This window comes from Lygodium microphyllum, chromosome 21 (genome assembly GCF_053477565.2).
Source record: "Lygodium microphyllum isolate KBCC chromosome 21, Lygodium_microphyllum_v1.1.10, whole genome shotgun sequence".
Lineage (NCBI taxonomy): Eukaryota > Viridiplantae > Streptophyta > Polypodiopsida > Schizaeales > Lygodiaceae > Lygodium > Lygodium microphyllum.
In genome coordinates, this window is record NC_141155.1 from 139547150 (window position 1) to 139556453 (window position 9304).

A 9304-nucleotide genomic window follows, 5' to 3' on the forward strand; every position below is an offset into this window, starting at 1 on the left:
TCAGCAACTACATTTTGTTTCCCTGGAGTGTACATAATTTGAAAATGAAACATAGACAATAAATTTTCCCATCTTGCATGTTTCTCCTACAAACGCTTTTGAGTCTTGAAATACTTCAAGCTTTGATGATCGGTTTTAATAAGGAATTCATTACCTAAAAGATAATGTTTCCATATCTTTAAAGCATGAACCACTGCTAAGAGCTCATTTTCATAAATGTCATACATTTTCTCCACATCATTTAGGCGGTGGCTTTCAAAGGCTACGGCATGGCCTTCTTGATTTAGCACTGCACCAATACAATCACCGCAAGCATCTACTTCCACCACAAATGGTTTTACCAAATCTGGAATGATAAGAACGGGTCTAGAAGTAAGAGCTGTTTTCAGCCTTGTGAAGGCTGCCTTCTCTTTTTCCTTCCATTGGAAAGAGATCTTCTTCTTTGTAAGGTAATGAAGTGGAGAAGCCATGCCATATGTGCAAAATGCTTGATGAAGCGGCGGTAATAAGAACATAAGCCAAGAAACGATCGCACCTCATGTACATCACGAAGATGAGGCCATTCTTGGATTATCCTGATCTTTTCAGGATCCATCTGAATCCCTTCAGAAGAGATGACATGCCCAAGGTAATTTATTTTATGCATGAAAAATTCACTATTTTTACCATTTACCAAGAGTTGATTTTGTTGTAGTAATTGTAGAACAATTTCCAAGTGTTGATGATGCTCCTCTTCATTCTTGCTAAAGACAACAATATCATCAAAGAAAGTACCGACATATTGTCGATGCTCTCTAAAGATACGCTCCATCATTCGATTAAAGGTGGCTGGTGCATTGGTTAATCCGAAAGGAACCACCAAGAATTCATAAAGACCGTATGAAGTGCGGAAAGTAGTTTTGTGTACATCTTGTGGTATTACCCTAATTTGATGATAACCACTCTTTAGATCAATGCGGCTGAAAACCTTTGAGCCTCCTAGACGATCCAAAATGTCATCAATTCTGGGAATAGGAAACCGATTCTTCACAGTGATTTTGTTGAGGGCTCGATAATCAATGCACATCCTGAATGTGCCATCTTTCTTTTGAACAAGAAGAACCGGTGAACAAAATGGTGAGCTACTTGGCCTAATTAGCCCACGGTTGAGTAGGTCTTCGACTTGCTTTCTGATTTTTTCTTGTTGAGGACGGCTCACACGGTATGGTGCTATATTAGGAGGAGAACTGCCCGGGATAATATCAATATGATGGTCTTTTGGCCTTTCTGGGGGAAGCTGATAAGGAAGATATTCCGAAAAACAATCTTTATACTTTTCCAAGAGCTGAAGTTGCTCTTGGTTTTCAGCATTCATATTATCTTTTACATCAGTGACATAAAGCAAACAACATTGAACACAATCCTTAATTGCTCTAGAGACTTGCATATGGCTTACCATAGGTATGGTGTCTCCAGAAACTCCAGCTTGGATCTCATACTTCTTGCCTTTGTTGGTGAGTTCTACCTTCTTTTTCTAAGAGAAGATGGTTGAATCTACTCTATGATTCCAGGGCATGCCAAGAATCACATCGCAACCATCAAGGTCTCCGATACAGAAGGTATCTTCGTCACTGTAGCCTTGAATTTGAAACTTGAGCTTGCCAATGTAGGGTATCACAGTCTTCACTGTGTCACCTTCATCAGCATTCAAAGCTTGGCGAACTTCTGTCGGAGTGTCCATCTCTTCATTCTTTAATCCAAGCTCTTTAGCTAATTGCAAGGAAATAATATTTTCATTTCCCCAAGATCTATCAAGAATAGTGCTTGCTTACCTTGCAACTGTCCCCAAGCTTTTAATAATTTGCGCGTCTCTGGAGTGTGAGTTGTGTTTGCAACTACATCACTAATAGCATTGATTTTCACTGGCGACTTAGGCTTGTTGTCAAAAACCTTGCTTTGTCCCTTGTTTGGACATTGCTTCGCTATGTGGCATGTTTGTCCACATTTAAAGCACTTCCCTTCTTTCATGAAGCATTGCTTTTCTTCTTCGGAAAGCTGCTTTGCTTGTGGGTATAGATTGGAGCGAAATTGAGGAGCATTAGGAGGTACATAGGGCTTCATCTTCTTTTGATTTGATGGCTGCTTTTGCCACTGTTTTTGTCCTTCATTTGGGGCTGAATACTCCTCATCATTAGCTACTCTCTTCTTATCATTCTTTTGGAATGATTTGTTGCCATTGTGCTCCATTTCCCATGTCTCAGCATGGTCAATGAGTTCCCTGAGACTAGAACAATGATAATGATTAAGAGCAGTACGAAGTTTAAAATGCAAACCTCCTTGAAACTTCCTAAGTTTTTTCGAACTGCTGATATTCTTGAAATGTTGGACCTTCAAAAGTAGCTCCCAAAATCTCTTGGTATAGTCACCAAGTGACTCATTTTTCCTTTGCCAAAGCCGATCCCATTCCATTTTTACATCTCTTTTGAAATGAACAGGAAGAAATTGGCTTTGTATCAGGCGAACAAAGGACCGCTATGATTTTGGGGCAGCATGATCATATTCCAACCCCGTCCACCAAGTATGGGCTAAGTCGGTTAAATGTAAAGCTGCAAACTTAATATTTTCTTTTTCTTTATACTTGTCACGACCATACAAAATTTGAAATTGACGAATAAACTTCAGAAGAAGATCAGGATTTCGGGAACCATCATACATACTGAACTTGATCTTCTTTTCAAGTTGAGATAGTGACTTAGTCTTCTTCTTCTTCTTGTGCCTTCGTCCATGCTCGGATCTTGAGGTTGAAGATGATGAAGTGCTTGATGGGGATGAAGATGGAGACGAGGATGAAGAATGTTGACGCCTTTGACGATGATGAGGTCTTCCACGAGAAGGGTGTGACTCTTCGTTACTAGAAGAGGATCCATCAGAATAGGCGCCAGATGACTTTGAAGAAGAGGACGAGCTTCGACGCGATCTCTTTCTTTGTCTTGAAATAGAATGGGGCTGCCTCTTAGAAGTAGTTGGACTTCTTGATCGGCTCCTTTCATTGGTATGGCTTTGTCTCCTTAAAGTAGATGGGCTTCTTTCCTTGAATTCTTTGGGATTCTCAACTTTTTCTAGTTTGAGAAGTTGCTCACGAATTTGCTGATTCTCCTCTCTAAGACTTTGAATGGCTTGAAGGATAGCACTCGATTGATCCATTGAGACTAAAGAAAAAAAATATGCTCAAGCACTCAATGCAAGGGCTAAAAACAAACAAACTTATAATTGTAAGCACTACCAGTGTTGGGGCGAGGACCGAGCCAAAGCTCTGATACCACTGTAAACGCCCCGAACAACGTAGTATACTTAACAATTATGATATTTGCTTGTTTTCGAGATTTAATAGAAAAGAGAATGAACACTTAAAGCTGAAAATGAAAATTACTCACAAAATTACAGCCATAAAAATGTAAAAGTAATGGAGACAAGATTGAGGGTTGAAGATGGGCAACCCCCCCCGAAGGAATATATTTCTGCTCAACCCAAGTCCCTTAGGGAAGAGCTCAGTTACAATCAACCTGAGAGTGAGAAGAAGTAATTCTCACTCTCACAAGATCATGCAAAGATGTACAAACACACATGCATGATCTATTATGCAATGATAAGAACTGATTTCTTTACAGTATGAGAGAAGAAAAAGGGGAATTCAGCCTTTCTCCATCGTTGATCAGCAGTACAGGGATAGAGCTTGCTTCTTGTAGCTAAAATGGAAGAAAGAGCTCAAGAAGGAGGTGTTGTGATGAATTTACAGGCTTTCTGTCCTATAAACAGCAGTGATAGAAGAGGGAATATGGAGGAATTTGATAATAAAGAAGTGGGGGATGATGATGGGGATGGATGGGGCCAGTTTCTGGCTATCTGTGGGTGCTGTACATGAGTTCACAGCAAAGAAAAATGATGTGGAATGAAGAAAAACGAGCTCTTATTTATAGGAGAGGGGAGAGCTAGTACAAAAGGGGAAAGTGGAGTAGCACAAGACAAGTGTCCGGCCACATGTCATGAGATGTAACAAGTGCTGGGACACTTGGAAACTTGTGTGACAAGTGTCTGGACACTTGTCTTGTGCTACTCCACTTTCCCCTTTTGTACTAGCTCTCCCCTCTCCTATAAATAAGAGCTCGTTTTTCTTCATTCCACATCATTTTTCTTTGCTGTAAACTCATGTACAGCACCCACAGATAGCCAAAAACTGGCCCCATTCAATCCCATCATCATCCCCCACTTCTCCATTATCAAATTCCTCCATATTCCCTCTTCTATCACTGTTGTTTTACAGGACAACAAGCCTGTAAATTCATTGCAACACCTCCTTCTCAAGCTCTTTCTTCCATTTTAGCTACAAGAAGCAAGCCCTATCCATGTACTGCTGATCAACGATGGAGAAAGGCTGAATTTCCCTTTTTCTTCTCTCATACTGTAAAGAAATCAGTTCTTATCATTGCATAATAGATAATGCATGTATGTTTGTACATCTTTGCATGATCTTGTGAGAGTGAGAATTACTTCTTCTCACTCTCAGGTTGATTGTAACTGAGCTCTTCCCTAAGGGACTTGGGTTGAGCAGAAATACATTCCTTCGGGGGGGGGAGGGGGGGTTGCCCATCTTCAACCCTCAATCTTGTCTCCATTACTTTTACATTTTCATGGCTGTAAGTTTGTGAGTAATTTTCATTTTCAGCTTTAAGTGTTCATTCTCTTTTATATTAAAATCTCAAAAACAAGCGAATATCATAATTGTTAAGCATACTACGTTGTTCGGAGCGTTTACACGGGATTTGCTACGTGACTTCCCACGAGACTTGGATTGAGATTTCTTAGAATCCCGTCCACAGTCATTGCCACTGCCATGCTTTCCATATCCATCATTCCTGCCTCTAACTGTCATAGCATGCGAAACACGAGAGGCATCCAAATTCTTACGGTTAACTTCTTCCTACAGAAGAGCACTCTCAATATCAAATAATTTCAAGGTAGCAGTAGAGGCACATAATGCAGTGCGGAATACATTCCATAACTCATCAAGAGTACCAAGCAAGAAAAGAGGAGTGACATTCTCTACAAAAGTGATATCCTGTGAAGTCAAGTTGTTGAGTATAGCATGGAATTGGCTCAAGTGAGCAGACATAGTCACATTGTCCCTCATGCGCAGATCCATAAGCTGCTTCAGCCTATACATCTGACTCGCTGGACTTTTCTTGTCATAGAGATTCTTGATTTTATCCCACAACTGTCATGCACTCTGTTCTTCCTCAAATACATTGTAATGAACCTGTTCTGTGAGAGATAATACAATAGTGGACTTGTATAACTCATCAAGCGAGCGCAAGCCATTCCTCATCTGGCATAATTACAAGTGGATGCCCGCTCAACCTCAATGGTTTGATTTGCGATTTTTGCACCAATACATGCCAAATCTAGCTCTTTCAATAAGAGTAATTCGTACCATCAAGCTTAGTGATGTTGAAAATAGCATGATGAGTGGACGAACTTGCCATAATGCAAGCTGGAAGGCTGCAGACAATTCAAAACTGCTTACTGTTTATTGTAGAAAATGACAAAAAAATCACCAAAATCGAGAGAAAATGGCGAGAAAAGTGTAACCAAAGCTATTATCCACTAAGTACTAGTGAAAGTACATCATTTTAGAATATTTCAGCATGAAAAATCCATGTCAATTCAGAGTTATATGCTTGCTATAATAAATGACAGCACGGTACTGTGAGAGTCAATTGCTAACCAAATCACTGCACCAAGTTAATAAATGACAACCAAGACATGACCAACCATAAACGAGCATAAATCAGCACCAAACAATCATCAAGACCCTGAGCAAACACCCAAACATGTCACCAAAGCATCCGTCAGTGAGTAGGCATATCCCCAAGACAGTAGGGCAAAGTATACATAACACTGGCAAGACCTGACACCAGTAGGTGTATGCTCACAAGAGTGCAAAGCCCAAGCTCATGTCCAAAGCAACTCCAAGATATCAGTGCATGAACCATGCAACATTTAAGTGTAAGAGATCCCAAAGTCTCAAGTGTCTGCAAAATGCTCAAATAGCATAAACCTCCTACTCAATGTCGGTCAAGCATACAAGATGCTTCCACTGGCACAAAATGCGGATAAACGAGCTCAATAGCTCAATCAAACCAAGTCAAAGTACCAAAGACAAGTAACCAAGACAATGCCTCGATAGCATCCCAAGAGCATGACGGCTACAAAGCAACTATAGGTAGCATCCATGAGCAAGACATACATCCCAATAAAGATCATTGACAACCAAAATGACATCCAATACAAAATTCTGGAATAGCAAATGAGAATCCAAGCCAAGTCTTCACAGAGCACTAAAGCTCAACAAGTACATGATACACTGTGCCAAGACAAATGCATCAAGCCGTAGGCGTCGGGTAAGCATGTACCTAAAGAGCATATAACTGTCAAAGCACTCACCACTGTCAAGCATAGACCGATGTCAATAAGTACGGGTTGAAATAAGCTCAAGATTCCATAAGCATCCGGATCCAATGACAAGCTCGAAGTCGTCCCTCTATGATCAATACATCATAGCATAACCCAAGACATACACTCGGAACCCATAGGCATATGTCAAAGCATGAAAGATAGCTTCAGCCCAAGAGTATTCAGCATCCATTTACTGTTATAAACTATGTATTTCCAGCCCCACAATCAGGCCAAAATCATAGCATGACATGTAGCTTCAATCCCCCGATCAATCGGGATGCAATAGGCATCAAACCGGTTATGTAGTCATGCCCAAACAAGCATACGCATAAACTGTGAATGTAGCACTAGCATCAAATGTCAGTAGACTATTTATAGCAGTCCTGAAACACTATTTTTTGCCACCAAACCAATGCCTAATCTCAAAGGATGAACGCCAAGTATCAATACATGTGCAAAAAGCCTAAAATGGAGCCTGAACAAGTGCTTAATGCCAAGCTAGATCTAGAGCTGAAGTGGCTAAATGGTGGCTGTCCAGAATCAAGTGTAGATTTGTATGATGATGCTTTGCTCCTATAGGTCCATGTGGCAAGTCTAGAGAGATTGGAGGGCTCAAACATGAGCCAAAGAGGCCTTGGAACAAGCCGCTAGCAACCCACAACCAGTGGCAAAGAGATATGAAGGTTGGAAGCTTCAATGGTGGCTGCCCTGTTTACCTAGACTTGTGGATTGAGATAAAACTCTGAAATAATGAAGCAATGCCTCAATATCAATGCCCTGATGGTGCCTCAATAGGCCGGGAAGAAGCTCGGGAAGCTGGGGAGTGATGAGAGCTCAAGAGAATGAGCTATGGCTGCTGGGAATGAGACCCAATGCAAGTGGGGAGTCGATGGGAAGCTGAGAATGCCATGAGCCAAGCTCAAGAGTTGGGAAACTTGGCTTTGATACTAGTTGAAAGGTGAGAAGGATTGAAGATTACACTCGAGAGCTATGGCGGGAGAGCAAGTGCAAGAAAGAGAGAGACAAGAAATGGGAACTCCAATAGTCACAATGTGTGACCGGGCCTTCCTTTATTCAAACTGTCACTAAAAGAATAAAGAATAAAGTGACGGTGACAAGCGCCCGTCACCTGTAGTGTGCAGTGGCAGTGACTGTGAGTGTAGTAATACACGGGCGGCTAAGCAGAGGCGCCTTTACCCCCCAACAATCACTTTATCAAAGAGGTGGTAGAGGACAAGTCCATTGAGCTTGTGAGTATCCCAATAGATACGAATCATGCATGTTTGCTCACTAAAAGTCTCCCAATGGAACAATATGTCTTCCTTAGGAAGTTCATGGGTGTAGGATGAGATGACGTCTTTCCTCATCTTGTTATACTCTATGTACATATTGTACTTTTCTCTTTCTTTTCTCTTGCTCCTCACTGAGGCACATTCACCTTTAAGTGGGAGGTTGTTGGGGGTTAAAGGCCGCCAATGCCTAGCCGCCTACATTTACTCATATATAGACTTGCAAACCTGTACACAATAGATGGCAAAGGTGCCCATCACTGTCACTTTATTCTTGATTCTTTCATCAATGACTATTGAATAAGGGAAGGTTGATCACACATTGTGACTATTGGAGTTCCCACACCGGTCTCTCTCTTGTTGCTTGAACCTCCATAGCTCTTGCTCTCTTCTTACTTCCACTCGTGCTTCCACCTTTTGCTTCACCTTCCACAACGTCCCTATCCTTGTATCTATATGTCTCTTGATTGGTGTAGATCCCTAATAGCTCTATTATGACTCTTTATCATGCTTTATCTCATGCACCTACTACCAATAGGGATGCTCTAACTCTTTGAATCTCCAATATGATTCGACCCAAGTACTCTTGATCTAATCATACCAACTGTATATCTAGTTGCCCATGAAACAACGTACGATACTTCTCTTGTATCTAGTATAGGTGCTACATCTACATAGGAAATGCTCTTCTATCTCCACCTCCTCATGGCACAATCAATAGATCCTCTTCTCCATGGGTATCCACAAGACCCTTCTTGTCTTGATCTCTAGTTGGTGTGATGATACTTTGAGCTGGCCTATGGCAACTCACATAGCCTGTAGTGTAAATCCATGTACAAGGGTGTCTAGTAATGTATCCTTTCACTAACAATCCTCTATCTAGGAAAAGATATGGAGGGCTTTGAGGTGTCTTTGAAGGCCCTTTTGCATTTCTAAAATCAAAACAATATCATTAGCATAGAAGAAAATGTGGGTATGAATACCTACAAAGTCGAAACCAACTCCTCCTCCTTTGGTGATTTTGTTCGTGGTCTCATCAATCTATAGCCCAAATAAAGTAGGTGTTATTGGGTAGCCTTACTTCACTCCAATGGTGCTAGCAATCTTTGTAGACATTTCTCTAAGGTAGCTAACTAGTCCCACTACCCACTCATAGTGTGTATATGCCCCATGTCATATTTGATAGCATTTCCAAAGTCGATAGGCATTGCATTAATCAGCCCCTTGGCATTGTATCAAAGGCTTGCAAAAATCCACAAAGCAACAATCTAGTCTCTATCTCCTTATTCAGGCCTACTCAATCGTGAATCGCATGGTGAAATATATGATCCATTATGGAGAAGCCCTATCTAAAACTTGCATATCCTCTTGCTTGCATGGATTTCTGCTTAGCTTAGGCACTCATCTCCATCTCTATCATTGCTCCATATAACTTGACCAATAGATGACCAATCATGATGTTTCAGTAGCTCCATGTATCAAATAGGTCCCCGGCCTCATGGATAGGCACAATGGTGTGCACA